The sequence below is a fragment of the Dama dama genome, chromosome 15 (genome assembly GCF_033118175.1).
Source record: "Dama dama isolate Ldn47 chromosome 15, ASM3311817v1, whole genome shotgun sequence".
NCBI lineage: Eukaryota > Metazoa > Chordata > Mammalia > Artiodactyla > Cervidae > Dama > Dama dama.
The window spans coordinates 70,812,566-70,827,390 of NC_083695.1; the positions used below are offsets into that span (position 1 = coordinate 70,812,566).

At 50.2% G+C, this 14,825-nt stretch overlaps 1 protein-coding gene and 1 non-coding gene across 3 annotated transcripts in view; both read right to left on the reverse strand.

The window, feature by feature from the left end:
- Positions 1 to 14,825, reverse strand: part of SH3PXD2A (SH3 and PX domains 2A) — a 246,120-nt gene that overhangs the window by 167,264 nt on the left and 64,031 nt on the right. The window lies entirely within an intron of this gene.
- On the reverse strand, positions 11,046 to 11,152 carry LOC133070838 (U6 spliceosomal RNA). The gene has a single exon (XR_009696242.1). It is a non-coding gene; the product is annotated as a U6 spliceosomal RNA (small nuclear RNA).

Consider the following 14,825-nt stretch of genomic DNA (forward strand, 5'->3'; position numbering starts at 1 on the left):
TAAGGTGAGCCTGCCCATACTGGGGTAGCAGTTCCAGCGGGGTCCTGGCTAAGGTCACTCTGGTCCCTCCTGGCGAGAGGTGTCTCTCTATCCCCTAACCTCACCAGAGACCCCTCACAAGGTCTCAGAGCTGCCTGACACTTCCCTCTCCCGCCTGGACCCCTAAGGACTGTCAACAAAGAGTGAGAGGGGGGTTTCCCTGGTGGTTAAGAATCCACCTTGCAATTCAAGGGACACAGGTTCCATCCCTGGACCAGGAAGATCCTCATGAGCTGCAGAGCAATGAAGCCCATGTGCCACAGATACTGAGCCCGCACTCTAGAGCCTGCAAGCCACGACTGCTGACGTCCGTGCACCTGGAGCCTGTGCTCCGCAACAAGAGACGCCACCTCAATGAGAAGCCCATGCGTGGCAATGAAGAGTGGCCCCCGCTTGCCACAACTAGAGAAAGGCCACATTGCAGCAATGAAGACCCACCAGAGCCTAAATTAATTCATTAATTTAAAAAACTAACAGTGAGAGGCTCACAAGGAGGTGAGCAAGGAGGAAGGGGCCAAGGGAGGACAGACCTCCACCTTCTCTGTCTGGTGGAACCACACCCCCAGCCCCAGTGTATCTTCATTGTCTCATCCTGATCATCCATCCAAATGGCCCAGAATTGTGGTCTCCGACCAGCCGTGGGATCAAAGTCTGGGGCAAAGACAGCACATTCCTGGCAGAGATGAGGCCAAGACAGACCCTCGGTGGTCCTGGGCCCAGGCTGCTGTTCAGGCAGTGAGATCTCAGAGCAGGTCCCGTGGTGCTGCCTTAACCCTGCCTTCTGGGAAAGAAGCCAAGTGGGACACTCCCAGTGGACAATCCAACGTCCTTGCCTTCCTCTCCCTCCCCTTCTCCACGTGTCTCGCTTCCGTATTTTCTTCTCTCTTCCAAAAGGGTAAGGGTACTTCTGGACCCCATCCTCGCCTCTCCCCTCCCAGTCTTGTGTAAAAGGAAAACATGAAGAATGGGCTACACAGGCTGAGGTCACTGTGCAGAAGCCAGCTCTTCCCTGTGGCCTGGCCCTAGCAATATGGCACCCTCACTTCCCAAGAGCTTGACTCTCCCCTGCCTGAGTGACCCTGGAGCTACTGGCAGCCACTGGTGAGACCTGGGCTGTCGGGTGAACCTAGCAGAAGCCACACGGGCCCAGGGAGTTCCCACTAGGGCGCCGCTGCAGCTGGTGACTTGTGTCAGTCCCCTGCCCACCTTCCCACATCTTCCTCTGTCAGACACCCCACAGCACAAGAGGCCAAAACACACATAAACCCTCTCCAAAGGTTCTGGTGAGGAGAGTGCTAAGTACATACCACCCCTGACGTTGCTGTAATCTGCCCCCATCTGGCTATTTCATCTTAGCTTTGAGCCCTTCGTTGGCTGTCAGCCTCCCATGGGACACAAGCCCATTCACGACCTCTGCCCTGCCTGACCTCTCCAGTCTCGTGTCCTGCTACTGTTGCAGGTCCCCACACACTGCATGGCCAGCCACATCCTCCTTGGATACAACATGCTGTTCCAGAGCTCTGTGCTTTTGTGCAATCTGTTCCTCTCTCCTGGAATCCAATACACCACCTCTGAGGCTTTTAGCCCTCCTTGACTCCCTTCTCTAGATTGCTTCGGTGGTTCAGTCACACTTCTAGAGCCGCACTTACTACTATATGGTAATGATTTGTTCATACACCTGCCTCCTTTCAAAAGTCTGTGAGCCTCTTATAAGCAACTGTGCCCACTGTTCATCACAATGTCTGAGATGTAGCTGGGCACACAGCTAGACTACATTTCCCAGCCTTCCTTGCTGGGAAGTACAGTCATGTGACTGAATTCTGATCGATGGAATATGAGCAGGGGTGATGTGTACCTCCATCAAGCAACCCATAAAATCTCCCTGCAATTTTTCACTCTCTCCTCTTTTGCTGGGTGGAAACAGAGATGCATGGGGAATTGAGTCACCAGATGGGAGAGTCTGGATTCCCTGATTGACTACTTGGAGTAGAGCTTGTTTTGGTCTATGATATGAGCAAGAAATAAACCTCCATTGTACTGAATCACTGAGAATTTGTTACACGACAATTAACTTGTCCCGACTAATACAAAGCAGCTCTAAATCAAGGTCTGTTGAACCAAATTGAAGGTGGGAAGACAACATAAAATGCAGAACCCACCACCTCCTAGATCCAATCAAGTCAGGCATTACATTTCTACATGATTGAACTATTCCTGAAGCCAAGTCATTACCCCTTCTCCCCCTGCCCTGCCTACCAAATCACACATACAGTATTTAGAATGCCAAATGGAAGGACTGAGAAGGGTGGGGATTGAGGCTTGCCAGATGACCTGTAAAAGTCACAGGTGAATGAGCCCCAACTTGAGGTCCTGGTTCCACAAGTTTGTAGAAGGCACACAGAGGCACAAAGTGAAATTGTACAGAGGAGCCTCCTCCTCCCCACACGGGGCTCATGACACCTCTGACACATGACCATTTAAACTCACAGGAACACCTCCTGTGACGAGCACACCATCCCTCTGAGGCCACTCACACCACCTTTGGCAGCTCTTGGGAAGTGCTGGAGCAGTGTTCTTCAACAGACTCACCAGGTCAAATTCCCATCTGATCACAAAGAATCATCGCCAAAGGGGAGATTGACCACATTTGAAGAGAAGGAAGAAACAGAAAGGGACAGAGAAGAAGGGCTTCAAATGGATCTTTCCAATACTCCCTGGCCTCACTACTCAAGCTGTGATCTTGAAACTAATCTAAGAGCTGATGGAAATGCAGAATCTCAAACCCCAGGGAGACCTGCTGAATTAGGACCTGCATTTAAACAAGATACTAAGTAGTTTGTGTACATTAAAACTTGAAAGCCAGCAGTTTGCCACAAGGATTTTAGCTAATCTTTCTCCCACCTTCCCATAAACCAAAGATATACTTTATTTCCATGCATAGACTTTTCTTTCATTAAAAAATGGTATATTTCTTCCAAGACAAAAATCTTCTTTTATAGCATTATTTATTTTACAGCAATACACAAAAATATTTTGTGTAAGTAATATATATATATATATACATGGTAACAAAATTTCAAATTCTTTCAAAATAGAAGAGTTCAAACTGGAAAATAAAATTTTCCCCTAGAAAACATGACATGTATTCTTCTGTCACTAATCTGTGCTATCCCAAAGAAAACGTTACTAAAAACAAGAAAAGGGAAATAGGGAGCGAAAGAGGTACTTCAAACCTCATTCCCATCCTCTCTCTTATTAGAACATGATTTTTTATCTTTTTAACAAAGATAATTAGCTATTTAGTCATGCATTTCTTACAGATAAGAATATCTTCAAGTGGAAGATATTCTTGTTGAAACCTGTGATTCAGGATAAGCACAGGATTAAGAGCAGAGAAAACCAACTCTGTACTGAAAGAGGTAACAAAGTCTCATTGCAAAAGTCATATGGAACAGGAGACGTCGTGTGGCCATCTTTGGAAAGAATCAACCAGAAGTATTTAAAAGAATGTTTAACCCAAAACACATACTGTTTTCATTATTAGAAAACTTGCTTTCATTAATTTCTCTCCCTCTCTGTTATATTCTCTGTTCTCTCATCTAAGAACTCCTATTCAACAGATACTGACTCTTCTGGGTTGATCGTCTATGTCTTAACTTTTCTTCCAAGTTTTGTATTTTAATCTTTTAGAAAATTTCTTTATCCCTCCCCACCCCACAGACCATCTACTAAATGTCTTATGTTGCAATGACATTTTTAATTTCACATTTAGTATTTAGTATTTCACTTTTAGTATTCTTTGCACATTTTTTCTTAGCATTATATTCTTGCTTTCCAGATGCACCTTGTTCTCGAATTTGTCACTGTTGTTTTCTAGTAGTTTTAAAGTTGAACGTTACTTTCTGTTCCAGCTAATCCTTACAAGTGTTCCCAATGGCAAGTCCAGTCTACAAGCAAAGACGGGCACCCACCAAGGGGAATGGGAGCTACGCAGCAGATCTCATCTTTGGCACGGAGAAGAAGGCTGCAGGCCTCTCTCGCCCATTCCCTTCTCTCAGTGCCAGCTCACCACACACCCAATCCATTCATTCGATGACAATTTCCTGAACATCTGCTCTGTGTCAGGCACTGTTCTAGGCACTGGGAAAACAGAAGTTGATGAACAAGCAAGACTGTACTCTCCTCAAGCTCGCATTCCAGCAAGGGTGAGACATAAACAATAGGCAAAGAGTTAGGATAATTTATCACAGGGATACATGTCTTGAAGACAACAGAATGACAATGTCACAGGTGCATCTGTGCTAAGTCGCTTCAGTCATGTCAGACTCTGTGGGACCTCATGGACTGTAGCCTGCCAGGCTCTTCTGTCTATGGGATTCTCCAGGCAAGAATACTGGAGTGGGTTGCCATTTGCTCCTCTAGGGGATCTTCCTGACCCAGGGATCGAACCCGAGTCTCTTGCATCTCCTGCATTGGCAGGTGGGTTCTTTACCACGAGCGCCACCTGGGAAGCCCAATGGAACAGGGTTGGGGGAGCTTTCTGAGGAAGTGATCAAGAAAAGCCTGTCTGGGAGGTGGCACAGGAGATCTGAATCCCAGAAGGAGTCGGCTGCTTGAAGACCTGGGGGAAGGGCATTCCAGGCAGTGGCAAGAGCAATGGTGAAGGCCCCAAGGCAGCACTGCACTGATGCCCCAGGATCAAGCAGGTGAGCTGAAAGCCAGGGAAGGAGGACGGCAGGGGACAGGTCTGGAAGAGCAGGTGGGTGGGGTAAGAATTGGGAGTTCATTCCCAAAAGAAAGGAAGGCTTTCAGAAAGGCTATAAAAGGGGTGTGTGATATGATCTGATTTATTTTTAGAAGGGTGGGAAGACAAGAGCACAAGTGGGGAGATCCCCAAGAAGGTTGGTTCAACTGCCAGGTGGAATGTAATGGGGCTGGACCAGGGTGGCGGCAGAGTGGACAGAGAGGAAGAGGGTGGAGTTGGGCTCATTTTGAGGATGTGCAGACTTGTCTTTGGACAGGATGTGGCACGGGGACGGGCCAGGTTGGGGGTGATTCCAACTGGATTTGAATTCCTTTGGCACCTCAGGTACTCCTAACAGCTGCCCCGGGGGGCCCAAGTGCCCTGATCTGGCCGATGGCATCCAGGGCCAACGCTGGGTCACTGCTCTGATGACTCCCTTTCTAGTCACTGGGGTTAGCCATTTAGCCCACAGGAGGCAGCAATCATGTACAAATGTGAGAGTTGGACTATAAAGAAGGCTGAGCACTGAAGAATTGATGCTTTCGAACTGTGGTGCTGGAGAAGACTCTTGAGAATCCATTGGACAGCAAGGAGATCAAATCAGTCATCCTAAAGGAAAGCAACCCTGAATATTCATTGGAAGGACTGATGCTAAAGCTGAAGCTCCAATACTTTGGCCACCTGATGCAAAGAGTCGACTCACTGGAAAAGACCCTGATGCTGGGTAAGATTGAGGGAAAGAGGAGAAGAGGGTGACAGAGGATGAGATGATTGGATGGCATCACTGACTCAAAGGACATGAATTTGAACAAATTCCAGGATACAGTGGAGGACAGAGGAGCCTGGCATGCTACAGTCCATGGGGTCACAGAAAGTCAAACACGACTTAGCGACTGAATAACAACAAGGGTTTTTCTCCCTTCTAAAGGCCCTTTAGGCCAAGGGTGTCTTAGTGTCTCTTCACAATCTGTAGAAGGGGAAGGCAAGTGGGGCTCAGAAGAAAAAGAGAAAAATCCCTGAAGCAAAAACTCGCACTCAGGCAGAGTTGCCGGGGGAGCCTAGACAAGCAGCCCACACAATGAAGCAAGCCACCCAGGCCCGCCTTGCCCTCCGCAGGCTCTGTGGCCAGGCCAGCTGGTTTAACGAGGCTTTCCTGATGGGGAGAACCTGACTCCTGCCAGGGACTAGGAAACGCAAGAGGAAGAGCTCCCCACGGAGCCCACCCTGGTGCCCAGCTGCAGGCTGCCTGTCCAGGTGGCAGGGCAGCCGCCGACCCAGGTGATGGCTTCCTCTCGTGACCTCATAAACTCGGCAGCTGCCCACCTAGCACGAGGTGCGGGAGGAGGAGGAAGGGCTGAGGGGGAAACGACTTGGCTGCTTGAGGCCTGCTGGCACCCATGGTCCTCCCTGCCCAGCTCCATCTTCCACGAAGCTGGGATCCCCTGACCGTGATAGGGGCAGGCAGTCCTGCCTCCACGCCTTCACATATGCAGGTGTCCACACAGGCCTTCCTGTCCACCAGCCCTTCCCCTAGACCTACCTCCAGTTCCACCTTCTCAGTAAGACCCAAGGCAGGAGGAAGGGAATTTAGCATTTATCAGACATCTCCTCTATCAGCACCATTTTATTTCTTGAAAAAAAAAAAGCATTTGATGTCAAGTATGTCAAGTGAAAGTCGCTCAGTCGTGTCTGACTCTTTGCAACCCGATGGACTGTATAGTCCATGGGGATTTTCCAGGCCAGAGTACTGGAGCAGGTAGCCGTTCCCTTCTCCAGGAGATCTTCCCAACCCAGGGATCAAATCCATGTCTCCCGCATTGCAGGCAGATTAACAGCTGAGCCACAAGGGATGTCAAGTATACCTTAATTTAAAATAAGCGTGTGAATAAAACGTGGCAAAATGTAAACATGTGTTAATTAGAAGGTCCACTGATGTATTATAGTATTTTCTGCAGGATTAAAATAATTCATAATTTAAAAAATAAACAATATTAAAGAAGAGCTGACTGGCTGCAATGCAGAAAAGCAGCTGGAAGGGGCCGGCCTGGAGTGCTGGGAAGCCAGGTAACAAGGCTGTGGATGTGAGGGAAGAATCAAGAGGGCTTGGCCAAAGGGCCAGGGGCAGAGAGGAGGGCTCTGCAGGGGTGAGAGATGGTGCAGTGATTGAGAGAGGGAAGGAGGGAGGAAAGGAAGGAGGAAGGAGGCACTTAGATAGGGGCTGGGTGTGGAACATGCTGAGTTGCAGGCATACGTGTGACTTATACGTGGAGAGGCCTCCAAGAGTCAGCCGTGGTCGGCTCATGGTCATCTGTCTCCACCCTCTGAATCCCGCCCTGGACCCAGTGACTGGCCCCCAGCAGGTGCTCAGCAAACATGGTCAGGTGCTCATCCCCACCTGCCTTCTAGCTGACGACAGAGGCTGGGCCCAGAGAACTTGCCCTCATTGAGAGAAGAGGCCTAAGGAGAGTGGAGCCCTGCCCAAGCTATTCGTGGTATCCTATCTAACCCCGATCCCTGACAGCTGGTAGGGTATTTTGGGGGCCAGCCTGACCCTGCAAGAGCTACTCCCTGGTCTGGGCAAATGGCCCCTGCTCAGCTATTTCCAGTGGGGACAGCAGCAGGGGAGGGTGGCCCTGGAGGAACAGCTAGCATAGGGCAGGAAGGGATTAGGGGATGGAACAGAGAGGAGAAGACCCTCTGTCCAGCCAGAGAAGGGGAGGAGCCAGCCTGTGGTTCCTGCCCTCCCTGTGCCCACCCCAACCACAGGAACCCCAAGCCCAACTCTCTGGGCAGCCTGGGTGAGGGTTGTGAGCAGGCGGGGAAAAGAGGGGAAGAGCCAACAGCTGGCCATCATGTGTGCCCTCTGGAGGCAGGACAGCCCCCCCAACCAGGGTGCCAAGGCTGTCACTGGATTCTATACATAAGCCATCATCAGGATAAAGGTTAATTTTGAGGCCCCAGAGTCCCTGAGAAGGGGAAGCAGCCCCACTCCCCACCACAGGTTTTTGCCCTTGGGGGTGCAGACTTGCCAAGCCCCCACTCATTGCAGTCAGGTCTGACCCCATATGACTAGGGTCAGGCCTTCACCTGCCCTTCTCCCACATGCCGGCTTGGGACCTGGCAGGATCCCCAGGGAAGAGATTCAGACAAGAGAGACCCAGAGACTGACAAAGAGGTACCAGAGCCAGAGAAAAAGCCTCCAGAAAGGAGGCTGGGGAAAGGCCATAGGGATGAACAGAGCCATGCCCAGAGACAGGCCGAGACTCAGAGACCCTTGGGAGACAGAGATGATTACAGACAAACTGGGGAAAGAGAGAGGCAGAGAGATTCCCCATTGGGGGAATCCAAGACTCAAGGGAAAAGGAAATGAACAGATGCAGAGAAATGAACAATTTCTCTCGCTCTCGGCCCAGCCCAAACCCTCCCCAGCCTGGGCAGGGGGTCAGGGCAGCACCCACCTCCAGTGGCCAGCTCAGTACCACCTGCTCTGAGGCTGAAGCCTTCCTGGCAAGTGAGGGAAAGGACCCCCCTCCTCTCTGAGGGGCTGGGGTCTCCCAGGCTGGCTCTGCAGTGCTCTGGCCCACACAGGGGCCACATCAAAGTTACAGGTTAGAGTGGACAGAAGCGTTTAGCGTGTGGATCTCGGAGCTAGACTGCCGGTCTGGGTCCCAGCCCCTCACCTGCGGCGGAGAGCGTGGTTTTGCAGCTCCACCCGTCCTCACCTCAGTTTTCAACTACGCAGCCAGGAAACGCAGGTATTTCAAACTGATGCAAAGTGTCCCCTTAATTCATTACATGATGGATAAAATCTCACGGTTTTGAGTCCTCCTACGTGTGGTAGATTTCCTGGCCGGGATCCCCCGGTCCTGGTCCCGGCCCCAGTGCTCTGTGAGATGGAGGGAGGGGTGGGCAGGGCCCAGCACACAGAGAGGGCTTCCTCTCCACCCTCCCACTGGGGATTCCTCCTCACAAGGTTCCAAGATGCGGGGTGGAGCCCTGGGAATCTCAGGATGAAAACAACCCAGTCTCCCTGGGGAGCTGGCCGGGACGGCCTTCACCAGGGATGGAGAGCAACCGCTCTTCAGGAGACCAGCCCGGCACTGTCTCAGAGGGAAGAAAGGCCGCTTGTCGAACACCAGAGCCTCCCAACTCCAGCTATACACCAGCCTCATGCTTCCTGTTTGGGTGGATTTTTTTAAAGGTATATCTGAATGTCGTCCATTTAGCCCCAGGGACGCCCCTGCACCCGCCCCATTCCTAGCCTCCGCCCCAGCATCCCCCACACCCTCACTGAACTCAGCCTTCCAGCGTGGCTGAACCGGCCACTTTGTTCTGCTGGGCACCAGATAAACGCTCCCTAATTAGCAGACGGAGCCAGATCCTGGCTGGTGTGTGGGGCTGTCTCTTGGCCAGCCCTGGAGCACTTCTTTACTGCAGCTTGGGGGTGGCTAGGACCCTTTCGTGGCTGGGAAAATGTTCCCCTCGTCCAGGCCGGACAGGATCAGAGTTCACGGGGCAGTGATTGCCATCCTAGTGATGCTCCAGAGCTGCTCCAGGCTCAGCAGGGAAGGTTGCCTGTGTCTTGTCTCCTGGAAATCTCGTGAGGATTCTATGAGGCTACTTCTGCAATTAGAGTCATTAGCTCAGTCGGTAAAGAATCTGCCTGCAGTGCAGGAGACCCAGGTTCGATCCCTGGGTCAGGAAGATCCCCTGGAGAAGGAAATGGCAACCCACTCCAGTATCCTTGCCTGGAAAATATCATGGACAGAAGAGCCTGGTGGGCTATAGTCCATGGGGTCACAGAAAGTTGAGCACGACTGGGTGACCAGCACTTACTTACTTAGCAGAGGAGAAGGCTGTCTCTTGGAGGCCAGTAATGGCGCAGTGTCACCCAGCTGATAAGAGGTGGGGCTGAGGTCACACTCATGTAAGTCTGTCTGACAACAAAGCCTGAGCGTCCCACCACTGGGACAAACTGCTCCACTCAGAAAATTGGGGAGTTGGTTTCCTGAACCCCATGAGCTCTTCTGGAGCCTGATGCCACCACCCAACTGTGAAGGTCTCTGAGGAACTAAAATCTTTTTCCTTGGCTCTAGCTAAAATTTGGATAAAAAGCAAAGAACTCCAAGTCTCCAATAACTCGTACAATGGCCTGACCTGAGGAAATGGCCCTGAGATGCAGGAATGGCAGCCCCTAACATCACGTGGGGGCTGGGGTCCACCCGAGTGGTGGGGAGCCAGTGAGGGAATCAGTGTAGCTGGCACCTCTGGCTCACCTGGGGTCTGTCTTCCCTCAAACAAGCCCATAGCTCAGGCTCCCACAGTTTACCCTGGCTGTCCCAGGTCCCCAAGAGGCAAAAGCAAAACCAGATGCTGCTACTCTGGGGGAGGGGTGCAAGGATGCTGAGACCTCAGCAAGTCTGCTGGGATGCCCAAGTGGCAGGCCTGAGCACAGTGGTCCACACCAGGGGTTGCTCACTCATTCTATGCCTTCTGCCCTACCCTGATTCTCCCACCAGCTGACAGCTCTGGCTCAGGCCAAGGCTGTCAGCCTGGCTTTTCCACCCAGGATGACCCTGACTTTTCCCCTTGGGATCCCTGTTACAAGGCCTTGTGCAGGCATGTAGCTGGCACTCCTCCAAGGTGCCAAGATTAATCTGAAATTCCTTCCTGTGGGAAGGGAGTGACTTGGTCACAGCTAAAGGCTTCACAGAGCAAACACACACACACATACACACACACCACTCACCTGGCCACTGCCATAGATCTTCCTTCCCTTCATTCTCCAGTTTGAAGGGGACATTTGCCCCCATCCATTTCCCAGCCAACTTTCTCACGGTTATACAAGAGGGGTCGACGGGGGTCTGGTAGGGGCAGAGCTGGGTTTTCTAGGTCAGACCTTGCGGCCTGAGACTGGAGGAAGAGGGAGGTGAGGGCGGCAAGGCCTAACGTAACACCCAAACATACCCTGTCATGACACCCTCATGCCAGGAAAACAAGGTGCACACCTCAGAGTGGTCAGGCAGGTGGTGTGGGCTGACTCAGATGCTGCCTCTGGCAAAGCTGGGGTTTATTATCCAATGAGAGAAGTGGGCAGTGGCAGATAGGACATTGATTAAGCTCCAGGCAGCAGCAGGTTGGACCTTTCTGGGAGCTGGAGAGAAGTCTTCTGATGTGCACAGGCCTCTTCTCTCCGGGGAGGGTGAATGGTTTGCCCTCCCCTGCCCCCCAGGAGCTCTCTCTCTCTTTTTTTTTTTTTTTTAAAGATATGGAACGCTTCACGAATTTGCTTGTCATCCTTGCGCAGGGGCCATGCTAATCTTCTCTGTATCGTTCCAGTTTTAGTATATGTGCTGCCGAAGCGAGCACCCCCAGGAGCTCTCTTGAGGATGCAGTGGGGGCTTTCTGCCCTCCTCAGCCAAAAACAGAAAGAAAACTTCTGGAGGGGAGGCTAGAATTCCAGACTGGAATGAACTAAATCTAGAGCACCCGAGTCCTAGTCCTGCTGGCGCTTGCTGGCCCTCTGAGGTAGAAGAGCCACTTCCCGCTTGTAGGGCCTCATTTCCTCATCTGTCAAACAAAGGAAATGGACTACATCAGGGGATGGCCAATAGTTTCATCTCAAGGTACCACTGCCAATTGATAGGGAGTGTCTTCCTGAAGATATCTGGGGTTTTGTTTTTAGAAAGACTCTGAGATCCCAGGCTCTGGATCCATGAACAATGTCAGCCATTGACAGAGGAGGAGAATGTACCGTGATCGATTAGTGATGCCTGTTGCGGGCACCAGACCAGAAAGCGGCAGCATGAGTGCTAGATACGCTATCTTCCTGGTAGATGATTTCCACCCTAATTCTCCAGCAGATCTGGTTAAAGCTGGTTGGCAAGCATGTACCTCCCGTTTTATGATACTTGCACACAGCTGATCTCTCTCCCTGAAAGACACATTTTCATCTGGCCTGCAGGACAGTCACCAGGGGAGCAGGCAGCCCCCTCTAAGCCCCTCAGTGTCCACCCTCACCAGATTTCACCCAGAAGCTTAGAGCCAACTGTTCGTGCCAAGATTTACCATCCAGAGGACATTCCAGCTTTTCTTACAATGTCTACATTTTCCCCTGCTGTGTGACAATCCCGCCTTGACCCTGAGGGAGACAACAAGCAGAACAAGGCAGAGGTGGCTCCTGACACCTTGGTGGTTCCAGTGAGGGTCTTGCCAGACATGGTTTGGTCCCTGAGGAGCTCCTCTGGAGACATGTGCCAAGATCACCTACAGATCATTGGTCAGGAAGACCAATTCACCAAACACATGCAGGTACCAAAACAGGCACTCACAGACCACGTACTCATCTGTATAGGAAAAGATTAATTTCTCCAAGGCAGCTGCAACATGGTGAGGAGTCCACAGCTCTGGGCTGCTTCAGACCTTCGGACAAGCCCCCCCTCTTCTCTTTGCATCCTTAGGCTCTGCCCAGGGCAGGTGGTGGGGGTGCCTGACAGCATGCACCTGGCACAGATGTACAGAGACCCTCCCCCACATACACTGCCTGCAGCCGCCTCTCCCCATCTATCCTGGACCTGCGAGAACCCTCATGTACAAGGTCATTCCTAAACCCATGGAGCTGGGGAAACTGCACAAGAAGGCATCATTGTACAAACTGTGCAGATTCCATCTGCTTAGAGCAGAAAAAAATAAACTCGCCTTCAAGTTTATAAATAAATGGATAAATCCGCCAAGCAACCCAGGATTCCAACTCAGTGGTCAAAAGCTTTCCATCCTGAGCTGGCCTGGAGATGCCATTTCCCCAGGCCTTCCCGCCTAACACTCCCTGGAGATGCGAGGCAGAACTGCCAAAGTGGAAATCAGTAGAGACAGAGAGGAAGCTGGAGTTCACCCTCAGGCCACGGGGCCAGATGAAAGGGAGCTGCTGAAGCAGAGCCAGCTCCTGGGGGAGGGGAGGCCAGCCACAGAATTCTCAGGAGCGATTGGAATCCCCACAGGGCTCCCCCGAATCCCCCTGTGCCCATCAGGAATCTGAAAGATGCCTCTTTCCAAGGGCAAGGAGAAACTGTGTATCAATAATTACTTTCTAAACAGCTGTGTTTTCCTAACAGAGGAAGGTGGGTTGGTAATTAATTACACTTTGGAGGTGAAAAAGTTTAATCTGTGAAACCCTTACCACCACCACCTGCCTCTCTCACAGACAGAGGCGGCAGACACAACTACTTCATGAAAGTGAAGTATAAACTTCATTTGGTGAAAGTGAAGTATAAATGGGGCACAGGAAGAAACCTTGGACTCCGGCTAGAGTGGGGATGTCCAGCTATTTTTTTCTTGGAGTTAAGTTTCTGAGGACCTAACTGATGAAGTTCTCAGCTTCTCTGTCTAAGGGTTTCACACCAGTCACTGCTCTCAGGGCTTTCTTTACATGGATTGTCTCATTTCATTCTTACTATCCTACCCATGAGGCAGGTATTTTTATTATCCCCATTACACAGATGAGAAAATCAAGGTACAAAGAGGTTAAATAATTCACTGAAGGTTATATACAGCTAGTAAGTGATAGGACTGGTCTTGGAATCCAACCTCCCTAGCCCTGGAATACCTACCCTTAACCACCACACTCCACAGCCATGAAGCTATCATTGTGGTTCATCATGACACAAGAACCACCACCCAAGTGTCTCTTGGCCCAATACACACATGTTCATGTGCTATATGCAATATTTGAACACAGGATTCCAGTTTGATAAGATAATTTGGACACGTCCCTGGTGTTTGCTGTAATGGAGTCTAATCAGTTTCATTCCACAGGAATGATCTAGAATGCTGGTTCAGGAAATATGAGGTAATATGATTTTAATCATCATTTTCACTGTCTTAATCTTGTTAGATATGTTCTTCATGTCTATTTTTTTTAAACCTGTGTGTTTTCTGTCCCATTATACTATAATGTATGCTATGGTTTTTCTAGTAGTCATGTACGGATGTGAGAGTTGGACCATAAAGAAGGCTGAATGCCGAAGAATTGATGCTTTTGAGCTGTGGTGCTGGAGAAGACTCTTGAGATCCCTTGGACTGCAAGGAGATCAAACTGGTTCATCCTAAAGGAAATCAATCCTGAATATTCATTGGAAGGACTGATGCTGAAGCTGAAGCTCCAATACTTTGGCCACCTGATGCGAAGTGCTGACTCCATTAGAAAAAACTCTGATACTGGGAAAGATTAAAGGCGGGAGGAGAAGGGGATGACAGAGGACGAGATGGTTGGATGGCATCACTGACTCAATGGATATGAGTTTGAGCAGGCTCCAGGAGATGGTGAAGGGCAGGGAAGCCTGGCGTGCTGCTGTCCATGTGTCCGCAAAGAGTCAGACACGACTGAGGGACTGAACAACTACCACAAATACGGTAATGACCAGGAGAGACATAGTTTATTTTAGACCTCCCACCTTTCCCACCTCCTCCCACAGGTATCCTTTTAATTATTATATATAAATGTTGTAAATAATATATGAACCCATTCTCCTTTTTAAAAAAAGTAAAACATTACAAATAAAGCTAAGGTTCCCCTTTAACCAAGCCCTTCCTCCTACCCATGTCCCCAAACCTCTTCCAGAGATAACTCCATTACCAATTTAGAACGCATCCTTCCAGACCTTTTAAGAATAATGATATATTTATTCTGTGTATGTACTTGTAAAAGATATATCTTGTTTTTGCATAACTACCGTCATATAATTTTTTGAAAATTGCATCGGTCATTCATTAACATTTCTTAGCACTCCATCCACAGGACAATCTCATTTTTTTTGACTGCTGTACAAAGTAGTATGAGATGACAGTTTACTTAGGCACCCTCTATGTTCCCATTTTTGCTGTGGCAAACAATAGGAGGCTTCCTGGGATCGGGGGCTGACCTTGGTTAAGGTCAATGTTCTTGTCTGTCTGGGGCCTGTGAACAATCACAATGACTGTCAGCTCATCGCACCGCTGGTTCTAGAACTGCCACATCAGGTGCCAGAACTCTCTAGAATCCTGGGTA